At 68.3% G+C, this 353-nt stretch overlaps 1 protein-coding gene across 1 annotated transcript in view; it reads right to left on the bottom strand.

Annotated features, from left to right (window-relative positions):
• Positions 1-353, bottom strand: part of VSX1 (visual system homeobox 1) — an 11,337-nt gene that overhangs the window by 6,320 nt on the left and 4,664 nt on the right. The window lies entirely within an intron of this gene.

Here is a 353-nt window from a genome sequence, read left to right as displayed (position 1 = left end):
CTCCAATCAGCCGGGCGCGGGCGCGTCATCGCCTGGGACCCCGTGAGCTGGGACGCCACCAGTTCCCTCCCTCCGGTAGCCGCCCTCGCATCTGCAGCCCCCTCTCTTCCCAGCTCCTCCCAGCTGTCCCCCTGCCCCGCCACCACCCCCGTTTTCGGTGGGAGGAGACAGGGACCCCGCTATCTGCCGGTCCCTCTAAAAGCCGCAGGTTTCAGTGCGGCGTGGAATTCCCTTTCCTTCCAGATTCTCTGGGTCGAGGTTCGGGTCGCAGTTGCCCCCGAAGCCCCGCCTCCACCAGCCAGCCGCACCCTGAGACCTCGGGCTCCGTTCACAGCCACACGCCCCCTGATGCG

Source organism: Myotis davidii, unplaced genomic scaffold (genome assembly GCF_000327345.1).
Source record: "Myotis davidii unplaced genomic scaffold, ASM32734v1 scaffold733, whole genome shotgun sequence".
NCBI lineage: Eukaryota > Metazoa > Chordata > Mammalia > Chiroptera > Vespertilionidae > Myotis > Myotis davidii.
This window is presented reverse-complemented; position numbering and strand designations above follow the sequence as displayed.